This window comes from Leptodactylus fuscus, chromosome 1 (genome assembly GCF_031893055.1).
Source record: "Leptodactylus fuscus isolate aLepFus1 chromosome 1, aLepFus1.hap2, whole genome shotgun sequence".
Taxonomy (NCBI): domain Eukaryota; kingdom Metazoa; phylum Chordata; class Amphibia; order Anura; family Leptodactylidae; genus Leptodactylus; species Leptodactylus fuscus.
In genome coordinates this window covers 307495760-307511394 of record NC_134265.1, presented here as the reverse complement: position 1 = coordinate 307511394, position 15635 = coordinate 307495760, and the positions used below count along the sequence as shown (strand labels likewise).

At 42.1% G+C, this 15635-nt stretch overlaps 1 pseudogene; it reads left to right on the top strand.

Moving 5' to 3' along the window:
* The first annotated feature begins 458 nt into the window (after positions 1 to 458).
* On the top strand, positions 459 to 1661 carry LOC142218020 (uncharacterized; annotated as a pseudogene).
* Positions 1662 to 15635: the final 13974 nt, after the last annotated feature.

Sequence of the window (15635 nt, the reverse complement as noted above, 5' to 3'; positions counted from 1 at the left end):
GCTGCCCAACCTTGCCGACTCGCCCCCAGTGCATCCAGACTGAGAAATTTCTAGCATTGTCATCTTCAAGCAGCTGGATCAGGTAGTATTTATTGTTATAAACTGCAGGTTTGTCTGGTTCAACATAATATCGTACACCTCTTCTCCTTCACTGTAAACATGAGCCTTTCCAAGCTTGCTGGAGCATTCTGGATCCACAGGAGCCTAAGGGCTCGTTCACACGGAGTAAACGCGGCACGCAATGTATCGTTACAGCTCACGGTATCGGTACAGCTCAGGGTACAGAACGCCAATTAGCCAATCTCCCACGAAAACAGCATTGTCTCATCACGTGCTTCCTCACCGGCGTTCTGTACCCTGAGCTGAAACGTGTTATCCGCTGAGTAACAGCTCCGCCAGCCAATGAGAGGCGTACCTACGGCTAGGCTTGGAGTCTGGAGAGGCAAGAAGTTGAGAGCTGGTTGCGGAAGATGTCCGGGCGCAGAGGCTCAGGGCGGGAGCGTAATCCCCGGGTATCTCAGAAAAGAAAAGCTGAGGTGGATCTTGAGATCATAGTGAAAACTGAGATGAAAGCGACACACTTGCAGACTCTGACAAAGATCCCGAATCATCTGAATTGGAGACTCGCTGGGAGTGGCTCAGTGATGGAGATTTGTGGATGATTTATGCAGTTGACCTTAACATCCAGATTAACCAAGCGTTCAGCACTGGAAGACAGTCTGTGACCATCTCGCTTGAACCTGGGATCGCCTTGGTAGTGGATCTCAGGAATATGGTTCAGAAGAATAAAGAGTGGCTACCCACAACCTATATGGCTTGCAGTGAAGGAGCAGGATCAGTTTTTTGTGTGGCAGTGGTTGTCAGATGATTCCTGGATCTCCTATGATGCTAAAACATCCATCTTTCTGGAGACGGCACTGCACACAGACAGCAAGATTGTGTCTCTCTCTTGGTGGCAAGCCTTATACAATTGATCTTGGAGCCATGGTGCAAAAAAATTCTCATACGCAATATGAAAGACAGATTCAGTGCTGCTTATCGGATGCCACAGTTGATGATGATGATGACAGTCTTAGTAATGGGCCATCATCTGCAAAACGATACCGCGGAAACAGGAGCATTGACCGTGGAGACAGTGAATCAGAGGAAAGCAAAGAACACATAAGAACTATTGTGTTGAAGGGTAAGGCTCCTGTGGATCCAAAATGCTCCAGCAAGCTTGGAAAGGCTCATGTTTACAGTGAAGGAGAAGAGGTATACAATGTTATGTTGAACCAGACAAACCTGCAGTTTAATAACAATAAATACTACCTGATCCAGCTGCTTGAAGATGACAATGCTAGAAATTTCTCAGTCTGGATGTGCTCGGGGCGAGTCGGCAAGGTTGGGCAGCATTCTCTGGTATCCTGTGGAGCAGACCTACTGAAAGCCAAAAACGTCTTTGAGAAAAAGTTTTTTGATAAAACAAAAATGTTTGGGCTCAGCGTGCAAATTTTGAAAAGGTTGCTGGTAAATATGACTTTGTGCATTTGGACTATAACTCAACCAAAGAGGAAGAAGAAAATAATGTTGAAGTGGATAAGGCAGCTGTAGCTCCTAAAGTGGAATCCAAGACTGTGAGAGAGCCGATTCCCTTGGCTGAGAAGCAACCCCACACATGAATGGTCTCAGGATGCTTTACAGTTGGCGTGAGACAAGACTGGTGGTAGCGCTCACCTCGTCTTCTCCGAATAAGCTGTTTTCGAGATGTTCCAAACAATCGAAAAGGGGATTCATCAGAGAAAATGACTTTACCCCAGTCCTCAGCAGTCCACTCCCTGTACCTTTTGCAGAATATCAGTTTATCCCTGATGTTTTTTCTGGAGAGAAGTGGCTTCTTTGCTGCCCTCCTTGAGACCAGGCCTTGCTCCAAGAGTCTCCGCCTCACAGTGCATGCAGATGCACTCACACCTGCCTGCTGCCATTCCTGAGCAAGCTCTGCACTGATGGTAGCCCAATCCTGCAGCTGAAACACTTTTAAGAGACAGTCCTGGCGCTTGCTGGTCTTTCTTGGGCGCCCTGGAGCCTTTTTGCCAACAATGGAACCTCTTTCCTTGAAGTTCTTGATGATGCGATAGATTGGTGACTGAGGTGCAATCTTTCTAGCTGCGATACTCTTCCCTGTTAGGCCATTTTTGTGCAGTGCAATGATGACTGCACGTGTTTCTTTAGAGATAACCATGGTTAACAGAAGAGAAACAATGATGCCAAGCACCAGCCTCCTTTTAAAGTGTCCAGTGGTGTCATTCTTACTTAATCATGACAGTTTGATCTCCAGCCCTGTCCTCATCAACACCCACACCTGTGTTAATGGAGCAATCACTGAAACAATGTTAGCTGGTCCTTTTAAGGCAGGGCTGCAATGATGTTGAAATGTGTTTTGGGGAATAATGTTCATTTTCTAGGAAAATATTGACTTTGCAAGTAATTGCTGTTAAGCTGATCACTCTTTATAACATTCTGGAGTATATGCAAATTGCCATTAGAAAAACTGAAGCAGTAGACTTTGTAAAAATTTATATTTGTATCATTCTCAAAACTTTTGGCCATGACTGTAGTAGCAGTAGTAGTAGTAGTAGTAGTAGTAGTAGTAGTAGTAGTAGTAGTAGTAGTAGTAGTATTTTACATTATTAACCCCATGAACTTACAGGTCGCTACACATAAACACATAACACATGAACAAAAAAAAATCATAAACATAAACCCAATGACCATGAACTCACTTATTGAAAGACTTGTACAGAAGGAGATTCAGTAGGTTCCTGCCCATAGGCACTTCCAAAAATGAGGGAAGAGGAGCAGAGAAATCAGAAATATAAAGATTGAGAGTCCTCAGTAGTTGATACCTTTTGAATAGCTAACAAAAATGATGACAGATTGCAAGCTTTCGAGACTACTAGATCTCTTCATCAGGCATTGTATGACACAATTTCTGAAGGCATATTTCTTGTCTGGTCCAGGTGCAGAACAAGAGGGAGTTTAGCAGTTTAATGACTGTAACTTTTATTTATTTGTCTCTTTTTTTTTTTTTTTTTTTTGTTTAATTTTTGCAGAATTCTTTTCATTAATGTGGGATTCTTTGTAATAGTTTTATAATAGAATTTGTCATTACCTTTTCTGTGTAGCTTTCTTTACCTTGTAGTTTATTTTTCTAGTAATTATGTACAATATTCCTAAAATAGACTTTTTTTTTTCTGTTAGTCACTTTGAACCATTCAGTTTGCTATACTATGTGCCTATTTTAGAGTGTCTATGACAGGGCTATTCAGAAATTGGTTAAACTGCTGCAACTTGATATCTTATCACAGAAGACAGCAAAAACTATGAGAAGTTATTGAAAAGTGTTTTTCCAATGACTTTTCAATGGTTTTTCTTGCCTTCAGTGATAGGATATAACACTGCAGTAATTTAACAGGATAAGGTGTAGGGTTCTGGTGGGATTTGCTGTAAGAATCTTGAAGAGTAATATTAAGACAAGCAATAAGAGGAGAACAAAAAGGAGAAGGCACAATCCTATGAGTCTGTGATGGTGATTCCTGCCTGTGTGGCCCCAGCCTGAATATTGCAAAAGGACTCATGTTATTATTCCCATTTAATCCACAGACAACTTCTCAATGTTGTATGTCAGAAAAAATGATTGAAATAGAAAATGTATTTGAAAAAAAAATAATATTTCTGCTTTGGATGTCGCACTTTCCATGAACAATAGAGACAGCTGTTTGATTGTGATAAAATTGAATTGTTTGCTAGTGCAATACAAAATAATTTCGAGCGGGCCGATCTTAAACATGCTAATTGTCCGTGTTTCTTCTAGTATCATCCTCCCATGCTACACAATCAACCCTTCATTTTCAAAGATGCTTTGAAATCAATTCTTTATAATAGAATTCCAGGGACTGAATAGAAAGTTCAAGGATCTTTTGTACAGCATTCTCCATGGTTGAAGAAAATATCAATACCCATATTTAAATCAATGGATTAAAATTCTGTTCAGACAGAATATTATTTCAATTAATTTGGCTTTGATTCTGAACGCCCTTCATTCTCACCCAATAAATGAGAGCCACATAATGGATAAAGAAAATAAATAAGATCCAGGTAGTCCGCAATTGCTTTTTCATTAATATGAAGCAGTGCATTTATAAGATGTGCTCCAACATAAACAGACTAAATAATATGGGTGAGAGACTAGATTAAACATCTACAGTTGAATAAATTGATCCAGCAGGTTCTAGTGCTCATGACAAATGGAAATATACAGATGAAACGGAAGAGCAACTTGATAGATAGAGCTAAGTTTGCAAGTTTTTAGACGGTGTAAACTTAAACTGGCAGTCTGAAATGCTGCAGATTTAGCAAAGTTTATATAACCTATTAGTTGGGTTACTTTCAGACATTTGTTTCAGACAAATATTGAGAGACAAATGTTATTGTTGAGTTTTAATGAAGTTAGTCAATTTTCCAATATACTTTCTGCAATAGTTCCCCATGAGTTTCTAGATCTCATTGTCATTACTTTTTACGTACTTCCAGTGGATAAAAATCAGTCTACGGCCATGTGATGTACAGTCCATGATCATGTGATATACAGTCCATAGTCATGTGATATACAGTCCATGATCATGTGATATACAGTCCATAGTCATGTGATATACAGTGCATAGTCATGTGATATACAGTCCATAGTCATGTGATATACAGTCTTTAGTCATGTGATATACAGTCTATAGTCATGTGATATACAGTCCTTAGTCATGTGATATATAGTCCATAGTCAAGTGATGCAGACACAGGTGTATGGCTCATTACCAAGTAGATGTCTGATTACTGTGCTGTGACTATAACGAACTGTGCACTTGTGTTCATCACGTAACCATGGACCTTATATCACATGACCTTGGTCTGATTTGTATCCATTGGAAATAACTAGACTGAATCTAACAAGCAGAGATCTAGAAAACAGTAATTGATACAGCAGGTATATTTGAAAATTGTAAAACTTTCCCTTATACAACCAATGACATTTCTCTCTTAAAGAGGACCTTTCATGGCACATGTGGTTTTACATACTGCTAGAAAGCTGATATTGGGCTAAATTCAGCACACTGTCGGCTTTCCCATTATGTGCCCCAGTGGAAGAGATATCGGTGCCATTACCAATAGCTCTTCACTGTCAGAAGGGAGTTCCTGACAGTCTAATTGGGAAAGCCCTTCCTGACAGTACTGTTTGCAGCACTATACTGTCAGAGGGGGCGTTCCTTACTGGCCAGCCATGATGCTGCGCCGTGAGGAATGACTCCTCTTCTCCTGACAGTACCCCGCCTCTTCTGATAGTAGAGCACTAGACACAGTACTGTCAGGAGCGTCCTTTTGAAAGTGAAGAGCTCTTAGTAAGGGCACTGTTCCACCGGGCACATGACAGGAAAGCGGTTGGCTTTCTAGGGGTATATAAAACGACATGTACCCGAGGACATGAAGGTCCTCTTTAATATTTGTCTGAATCTGGACGAGTCCATTAAAAACAAAACTGTCATACAATTTTGTCACATTAAAGTGTAACTATGCTAAGTGTACTAAACTACTAAGTGTAGCTATTATGTCGGGGGATGTTTGGTGAACATTTTTGCAATTTACTTAATTAAACTATATTAGGTCCTATTCACATCTGCATTCACTTTTCCATTTGGGGAGTCGATTTGGGGACCCCCGAATGGAAACTTATACACATAAAAAAAGAAGTTACCTAAGGAAACCTGTGGACTCCGTAGACTCAAATGGGGTCCAAGTGGTTTCTGCATGAAACATATGGAGAGAAGTGCTGCTTGCAGGATTTTTCTCTCCACATGTTTCGTGGGGAAACCAAGTGGAAACCACATGGATCTCATTAAAGTCTATGGGGTTTGTTAAAGAGAGCTGGTGAGGGTCGTACACTCTGGTGCCTGCAAGTAGGTATTAAAGTGGTTCATGAAGAGTGGCACCATATATGGCACCAATCCGCTGTTCTAAGCAGCCACCACTATACAAGTTTTACTTTGCTTTTTTGTCTTCCTGTTTTATCCAGCCAAGTTATTATGGTATATTTTGGGGGTGCATATTACCGTATTTTTCGGACTATAAGACGCACTTTTTTTCCTCCCAATATGGGAGGAAAATGTGTGTGCGTCTTATAGTCCGAATGCAGCGTGCGCAGCGTCTGTGTCCCGTCTGTGCGAATGAAAAGGAGAGCAGCTCGGTGCCTGCCTGCTCTGCCCCTCCTTCCCTGTCTGTGTCGCGTCTTTGCAGGAGCGAGATATGAGAGGCAGGGAAGTAGGGGCGGGCCAGACAGGTGAAGGAAGCGTGGTTTCAAGCTTGCCGAGAAAACCACGCCTCCTTCTCCCGTCTGGCCCGCCCCTCCTTCACTGCCTCTCAGATCTGGCTCCGGCAATGAAACCACACAGACAGGGAAGGAGGGGCGGGCCAAACGGGTGGAGGAGGCGTGGTTTTCTCGGCAAGCTTGAAACCACACCTCCTTCACCCGTCTGGCCCGCCCCTATTTCCCTGCCTGTGTGGCATCATTGCAGAAGCGACATCTGAGAGGCAGTGAAGGAGGGACGAGCCAGACAGGTGAAAGAGGCGTGTTTTCAAGTTTGCTTAGAAAACCACACCTCCTTCACCCGTCTGGCCCGCCCCTTTTTCTCTTACATAGCTTCACTGCAGGGTGTCTCTTTCCATCCATGGATGAGATTAGATAGAATAGATAGATAGATAGACAGATAGACAGACAGACAGATAGGATAGATTAGATAGATAGGATAGATTAGATAGATAGATAGATAGATATGTTCAAATCACCCCCATAGCCCTACCATACATATAAAACAAAAACATTACTGTGAAACACATACACATTTGGTATCCCTGTGTCCGAAAGCCCCCGGTTCTATTTACATTGGTGAAATATTATATTATTAGGTTATTAAATATTTCACCAATTTTTTTTCCTTAAAATTTTTTTTATCCCTATTTTCCTCCTCTAAAACCTTAGTGCGTCTTATGGTCCGGTGCGTCTTATAGTCCGAAAAATACGGTAATTAGCCTTAAATAGATACATTGCTTAATGGCAAAATGCATAAAAAAGCATTGGGCATTTTTTTTTTGTATAATGATTAACATTCATTGTAATTATCAAAATACATTTATTGAAGGGATTGTTGGGAACATGAGGACATCAAATATGTCTACTTTGTATTGCTCATTAACTTTATTTAATTAAAATGGCTAATTAAAGAAAATTAATGTTCTGTTTTTCTTTAGTTATTTTGAATTAACGTTTATAGTTTTGCATTAAACTTTAATTGTTTTGTACATGTTTTTTTATTATCAGATTTTTACTTTTTAGTCATCATTTCTAAAACTATGATGATGCTGTGAAATACCTGTATTTGGCATTATATTGCTGCCTGTGCCTGTAAAAGATACCAGTAAGGCCTTGTATACCCTACAATGCATTATGTCAAGTGACAAGCAACAGTGAGTACCTTACATTTGTCAGTCATTGTCATTGTCAGCACCATGATCAACATTTAAGGGGTTAATTATGGTGAGCATAGATTGTTAACCAAGTCAATTGTCTCAGGTATCAGGCAAGTGTCAAGGCTAATGATGGTGGTAAAAAGACACAGAAAGAAGGGAGCACTGGATCGCTGTTAGGGTGCATTCACACTGAGTAAACGTTAGCTTATTCTGAACGTAAAACACGTTCAGAATAAGCGGCGTCTAAAGCAGCTCCATTCATTTCTATGGGAGCGGGGATACGAGCGCTCCCCATAGAAATGAATGGGCTGCTTCTTTCACTCCGTGCAGTCCCATTGAAGTGAATGGGGAGTGCCGGCGTGTACGCTCCGGCATGAGCAGAGCTTGCCGTATACGCCGGCACTCCCCATTCACTTCAATGGGACTGCACGGAGTGAAAGAAGCAGCCCATTCATTTCTATGGGGAGCGCTCGTGTCCCCGCTCCCATAGAAATGAATGGAGCTGCTTTAGACGCCGCTTATTCTGAACGTGTTTTACGTTCAGAATAAGCTAACGTTTACTCAGTGTGAATTCACCCTTAGAGGAAGATCAGAAAGACGGATATTCAAGTCTTGTTAAAAGTAACACAGTGTATTAGGATATGAAAGTCGGTGCCCGAACTGGAAGCAGAGGATTTGTCATCATGAACTCCTGCTTAAGAAGTGAACAATATAATGGGTGATCTGTTGGGCTATTATACTAAACTGATCATAAAAAATATTGTGCTATTTGTATAGCTGTAAGTGATAATAAAAACTTATAGTTATCGCTGCCTCTTCAATGATGGCCACTATGTATATGGTACATACTATACACATAATTCTGCCATGCACTATATGTACAAAAATGCTGCCATAATCTTTACATATAAATATCTCTAAATTTTGTACATGTAAGAAACATCAGCACTTCAAAAGATTGCAAGGATAACAAAAAATTGTCTTCATTCACCCAAACTGCAATGTCTCAGCTCATTTATAGATCCTTTCTCAATCAATGGATATGTGTTACAATCAGTTATATATAGTGCAATACAAAGTGATCTAATGAACAATCGATCAAGTGCATACAAGGTATCGGTTATAATATATGTACATATTACAATGATATAAGTAGCATAAGTAACAATGTACATCAATAACATATATATATATATATATATATATATATCAACGGAAGTAACATGTGTCCTATGTCAAATTCATCGACCTGTAACGCTCATTGTGCATACTCCAATACATCAGAAGACATTGGCTCACGTGAAAGACTTTGAGAGGTGTAGTATCACTGGATTGAGAGGAGCAGGATGGTCATTTTGCTGCATCTATTGCCATCTAGGCCATTCTGACTTAGCTGTTAGGAGGTGAAAGGATAAGTAGTTACGTGAGGGAACACACACACGGTGAATAAGCTCCATATGACCTGTATAGGCCATCAGTAGAGAGAGTCACTTGATCCACTGACAAATAGGGTTGAGCGATCAGAATTGGGTAAGATCGGATCCTGATCGTTGATCGAGCAAATTTCACGATCGGGATCAGCTGGAAAAGATCGGAAATTGGATTTTAAAATCGACCCTGAAATCTCAAGATCAGCTCAGCCCTACTGAAAAATATGAGGGCCTTTCACAGATTCTTTGTCCACCATCCAGACACAGATGGCAACTTCATTACATGCCTCTGTCTCTTCCTGCTTGGAAGAAGGAAATTTGGTGCCACACCACCCATTACATGTCCTGCCAATGGATAGTCAGCCACCGTTTCCTCCATTTGCTGTTTTATTGTGACAGTACTTGGAACTATGAGCTCGGAGAAGGGGAAATCTTGTCTTTTCTTTGTGTGTATCACATTGTAGTGATGCTTAGTATGCATTGAGCTAGGATGACAGATTTTTCCTATGTAATATAGCCCTGTATTGTACCATATTGCACTGGCTTGTATTGTATTGCATACGACTGATATCACGGCACATCAGATTGATTCTAGGAAATTTGGAGGTGATAATTTAATCTCTTTATTCTGTTCTTCAAACCAAATACACCAAGGAATAATGATAAGTAATGTAAAGTGATGACAAGTATCCTTTATGAGTGTGCGGTAAAATAAAATGAGCTAAAGATAGGATAACAGAATGACGCATGACTTTTAATATACGTTATTATATATGTGCCACTTACTGTATATGCAGTATATAATGCAATCTTTAAACAACATTGAAATTTATTTAACACACTTCAGCATAGAGTATGACGTCAAGTTTTATTCATACCAGCTACCGTATAACCATGAGGTCAGCTTAATATACTACATTTTCAAAGGGATTGAAATACATTTGCCAAGGTCACTTTATATACAGTAGATACAATATCAGTTCTAGGACACAAAGATTTCTTTTATATAGTCAAGCAACTTTAACAAAAGCATGTGTGGTACAAACTGTTTTTTTTGAAAAAAAGAATCATTTCCTCAGTCTCACAAGAGAAGTATATCTATAATGGAAATATATATATATATATAGATATAGATATATATATATATATATATAGATATAGATATATATAGATATATATATAGATATATATATAGATATATATATAGATATATATATAGATATATATATAGATATATATATAGATATATATATAGATATATATATAGATATATATATAGATATATATATAGATATATATATAGATATATATATATATATATATATATATATATATATATATATATGTAACCCCCTCACTGGAGTTACTAATGGTTATTTGGCCATATAAGTGCCTTACATGTTATGATAGTTTGTATATGTTGTGTTTCAGACACTGTGCTGTGAGGATTGCCACAGCAGTAGCAGGGCAGAGAAGCTGTGACAGCGCCCCCATCACTATCAGTAAGAGGACAGGATTACATCAGGCTAAGCAGAGCTATAACCCTGGCAGCCTGCACCGACCTCTACAAGGTAAATGAACCCCTGCAGTAAACCAGAAGCTGGATCTGCAGACATCTTAGACTCTCTGCTAATACATGGGAAGGTGTCAGCCAGCTACAAGCCCCTGTGCCACAGCTCACTGCTACAGGACAAGTGACCAGCAGATGCCTGTTACAATAAAGCAGTGAGCACTTCTACTGATCCTGGCCTGGACATTGCCTTCCTTACAGCTAAGCCCTGGGCAAATGCTCTTTGTTGGAGTAGAGCACTGGCACCCACATCACCATCTCAGCCCAGGGACCAGCGGGTGTCCCAATACTCCAACTGGCGTCACAACTAACTGACTCTGCCTATTTCCCTGTGCACCTCTCCTGGGAGTTCTGGTGCCAATAAGGTCACCGTGACAGTCCAGCCTCCTGCACAGTTCTCCCGGGGTGGTCGCAGTTGGCGTCACGAACAGGATTGCTGTGCCATTGAAAAAGAAGGGAGGCACTTGAGCTGCTGGCAGGAAAAAGGATCTGTGACTGCGACACTGTGCAATATCGCCATCTTGGCCATGCATCGCACGCTATACCTGAATCTACAGCACAGGCAACAGCAGGTGAGCCACGTACTGCCAGTATGTTTAGGAACAAAGAAAAAAGGGATTTTGTCAGTTTTAAACACCAAGGGTCCAGTAGTGAGGATGAGGAAGAGGGGTGTAGTGTTTCAGCCCCCACAGCTGCAGTAATGCCAATCACAATGCCTTATTACCCAGGCGTGCCATGGCTGCCACTCTATGTAGGCGAGCCAAATACCCTAAAGGACTTTAAAGAAAAGATGCAAGCAACTTTCAAAGTTTATCCCCTCACTGCTGAGCAGAATGTTGCTATGTTAATGGGTCAGATGGGAGGACTAGCCCTCCGTGAAGTTAAGTCCTGGGATGTTAAGGAGAAACAAACTGTTAAGCAAATATTTGATAAACTGCGCGCCATATTTGAAACTAAAGACTGTCAGAACTAAAAGCTCGGTTCTTTAGCCGCAAGCAGAACACAGGTGAAAGTCTTAGAGACTATGCTCTGAGCTTGGATGAAGCTCTCCGCCAGGTTGCTCAACTAGATCCTCACGAGCGTCACAATTATGATTGCACGCTGAAGGAGCAATTCATCGAGGGTGCTACACCTGATGCAGTTAAAATGCAACTACGTATGCTTAACTCTCAAGACCCTGACCGACCCTTCAACCTATTTAAAGAGACAGCCATCCAAATCCTTAAAGTGGACACAATGCCAGAGGAGCAGCATAATGTGCCCTCAGCTTCTACAGCACCTCCGCCCTGTGTAATCCAACAATCCATTGCTCAGTGCGCACAGATCCAACCTTCTGACTCCAACATTGAACTCCAAGGACAAATCGCTGAACTTTCAAAGAATCTAATTAAGCTTTGCAAAAAAGTGGATGACCTTCAGCTGACACCACCGAGGTCTCCCTCATCCCGGCACTGGCAGCGACCTTCGCCACGTCAGTATTCACGCAGACCGTTATTCCGACCCGGTCGCAGGGTCACGGACCAGTTTGATTCATCCGGAAGGCCCATCTGTCGAAGTTGTCATTTACCAGGACATGTTGAACGAGAATGCCAGCCTTTAAACTAGGCCGTCCTGGGGCAGAGGACCTACCCCCAGGAGACAACCACCACCATGGTCCACTATCACCTGATTGGGGTCGACATTTCATTGGAGACCGCCCTATCCTTTCCATCAATATGAACAACATACCACTGACTGCTCTCTTGGATACAGGATCACAGATGACTACCATGCCCCTTGCCCAGTTTGAAAAATATTGGTCTCGAGATCAGCTACAACCATGCAATCCTCATGAGCATGTGACTCTAATTGCCAGCAATGGACAAGAACTTAAACAGGTAGGATACTTCCTAGCCACCCTTAAGATTGGCAAAACCGAACTGAAGGATCAAGGGATTGTCATTGTGGACGTTGCCAAAGACAGAGACACTCCCTCCATCATCATTGGGACCAATGTCTTAGTTAATTGTTTTGATGAAGCCATTGCTGCCTTGTCTGACACTCTTCAAATAGCCGCTCCAAAAGAGAGACACATCTACCATAAGGCCATTAAGGTTTTGGTACAACAACAACAGGTACAACTTTCCCAAGGTGAGATCGGAAAAGCTACGGTGACTGACGCTAGACCCATCATCTTACCACCTGGTCATGTGATGATGGTCTGGTGCCGGGCCAGGTTTGGTGTCAAAGGCAGGGATTACTCCGTGCTCATCGAGTCAATGCCTACGGATCGTACAGTTATTGCTGCCCGTAGTTTGGCTAAGGTGACCCATGGACGAGTCCCTATACAATTGTTGAATTTTGGGGATTCTGAAGTTACACTACCTCGGTATACAGTGGTTGCCAAATTATCCAGAGTTCAGGATGCCGATTGCCTCCAGAGAGTCCATTGTGTAGCTCAGACCACCAATTCACAACCCACATGTAACCCCACTGGGGAGCAAAAAGAATGGTGGCAAGAGATTCACCTTGGAACCCCTGAGACACCTTCATCTCAGCTGGAAGGGGTATTGCGGGTAGTTCACGAATTCGAACACATTTTCAGCAAGTCCCCTATGGACTTTGGGCATGTCACTGCAGTAGAACACACAATTCAAACTGGTGATCATCCTCCCATCAAGGAAAGACATAGGCCCATTCCCCCAGCACAATACCAACAAGTAAAAGGCTTACTCCAAAACATGAAGGATTCCGGTGTCATAAGGGACAGCCGAGGCCCTTGGGCTGCTCCCTTAGTACTCGTCAAAAAGAAGGACGGTACTATTCGCCTTTGCGTGGATTACCGGAAATTGAATGATATCACCCACAAGGATGCGTATCCACTGCCCTGGATAGAGGAATCCCTTGCAGCTCTTCAGTCTGCAGCCTACTTCTCTGTCCTGGACCTTACCAGTGGATACTGGCAGGTCCCTATGTCCCCAGCTGATGCTGAAAAAACTGCCTTCACAACACCAATGGGTCTGTTTGAATTTGACCGGATGCCATTTGGGTTGTGCAATGCGCCTGCCACATTCCAACGGCTCATGGAATTCTGTTTAGGTCATCTAAACTTTGAGTCTGTCCTGTTATATCTGGATGATATAATTGTTTACTCCAGGACATATGCAGAGCATTTGAATCACCTTGCGAGAGTGTTTGAGTCTTTGGATTGCTATGGTCTGAAACTCAAGCCTTCCAAATGCCATCTCCTAAAATCTGAAATCCAATACCTGGGACACATCGTGAGCGCTGATGGGGTGTCGCCAGATCCTCAGTACACTGAACGGATATGCGACTGGCCAACTCCTGAAATGGTAAAAGACATCCGTAGATTCCTTGGGTTCGCCGGTTATTACCGCCGATTTGTAAAAAACTTTGCCCGGATTGCTGCACCCTTACAGGCTGTACTGGTAGGTCAGTCTACCACCCGATCTGGTAAGAGTCCAACTATCCAATGGACCCCTGAAATGCAAAAAGCATTTGATGAGTTAAAAGCGGCCTTAGTCGGTCCAAATGTCCTTGCTTACCCTGATTACAGTAAACCGTTCATTCTGCAAACAGATGCAAGTAAAACTGGACTTGGTGCTGTCCTTTCCCAGAAACAAGAAGGTTTGATTAGACCCATTGCATTTGCCAGTCGATCGCTTCGGGCGACTGAACGTAATGACTCTAACTATAGCTCCTTTAAGTTGGAGTTTCTGGCTTTGGTTTGGGCAGTTACTGAAAAATTCCATCATTATCTCACCGCCACTCCTTTTGTTGCATATACAGATAATAATCCTCTGACCCATCTTAGCACTGCCAAATTGGGAGCAATTGAGCAGCGTTGGGCTTCACGTCTTGCCAATTATCAGTTTACCTTAAAATTCCGTGCAGGGAGAGAGAATGTTAATGCTGACATTTTATCTCGGTTACCCCAAGAGTCAACTAATGACCTAGATGACCCTGACATATGGGAAGAAATTGAACTCCCTGACTTCTATGACAAAGTCACTCAACGTGTTAATCAAAATGTCCGGACCAAATATTGTAACCTTCAGACCGTGCGAGTTGAGTCCCTCCATCATATGGATTGGGAACAAGTCCAAAAACAAGATCCAACATTGCAAAGATTAAAAGACCTTTTAAAAGATTCTAATTCAATAGGTCCAGATAACAATGCAAGCCCTGAACTTCAAAATCTTTGGCGAGAGCGCGGTCGTTTAACCCATCTGCAGGGAAAACTGGTCCGCCGTTATGTAAATCCTCGTACCCATGAGCGAGTGTTTCAGATTGTGATACCAAGACATGACGCTCCTTTGATCTTGGATGCGTATCATAATCAGTCAGGACATTTCAATGCCCAAAAGACAGAACGAACCATTAAGGATCGTTTCTACTGGGTGGGAATGCGCCCTCAAATTGAACAGTGGTGCCGGGATTGTGCACAATGTGCTTTGCGGAGAGGATCTAACCAACGTGCCCCTCTACAGGGCATTGTGACAGTCAGACCACTAGAGTTGGTAGCACTTGACCACGTCAAGTTGACACCAAGTCGGTCAGGTTACACTTATGCACTAACAATGATTGATCGTTTTTCAAAATTCATGGTTGTAGTCCCAGTAAAAGATCTCACTGGTAAAACAGCAGCTCGGGAATTCTTACTGATCAAGGTCCTGCATTTGAGTCAGAGCTTTTTCAAGAGTTCTGCAATCTCTATGGGTGTCAAAAGATCCGCACTACAGCCTACCATCCCCAGGGTAATGGTCTTTGTGAAAAAGCCAATCAAATCATTATCAACATGCTGAGAACAGTTGCCCGTGAAAAACGATCTGAGTGGCCAGAGCTATTGCCAGAGATCACTGAGATCTATAATAACACCAGACAGGATTCCACAGGGTACACTCCTGCATACCTCCTTAGAGGACAGATAGGACAGCTCCCCGCTGATCACCAAATGGGAGTGATTACAGAGGTTAGGTCCCCACCTTTACCAAATGACACTTGGGTAGCAGAAAGACTAAGGGTTAATAGAGAACTTCAGGAACTTGTGTGTAAATCTCTGGACCAGGCTAGACACAAACAGG